Source organism: Mandrillus leucophaeus, unplaced genomic scaffold, assembly GCF_000951045.1.
Source record: "Mandrillus leucophaeus isolate KB7577 unplaced genomic scaffold, Mleu.le_1.0 Scaffold139, whole genome shotgun sequence".
In the NCBI taxonomy this organism is placed as follows: domain Eukaryota; kingdom Metazoa; phylum Chordata; class Mammalia; order Primates; family Cercopithecidae; genus Mandrillus; species Mandrillus leucophaeus.
This window is the reverse complement of record NW_012101354.1, coordinates 1,351,043-1,351,404: the sequence shown is the minus strand read 5'-3', so window position 1 is coordinate 1,351,404 and position 362 is coordinate 1,351,043.

The window sequence follows — 362 nt, the reverse complement described above, 5'->3', positions numbered from 1 at the left end:
AAAAAAAAAAAAAAAAAAAAAAGACAGAGAGAGATAATTCTTGTAAACCGCTTAGCACAGTGTTTAGTAAGTGCATAGTAAGTTTCAGTATGTGGTAACTACTACATGGCATTCAGTATTCAGATCCTTCATAATTTAGCCTCTCCCTGTCTTTCTAGTCACACCTTCTGCCACATCACTACTCCAGCATCACTCCCCCAACAGCCAACTCTCTGTCATGCCTCTATGCCTTTCTTTCTCCTTAGAATCCTTTTCCTTTCTTGTCTAATTTTATGGGATAGTGGAGTCTTCCTGAACACCCATTCCTCTCTTTCCAGGCACAATTTATATAACTGTGGAGATGATGCCTTCTGTAGTCTCTG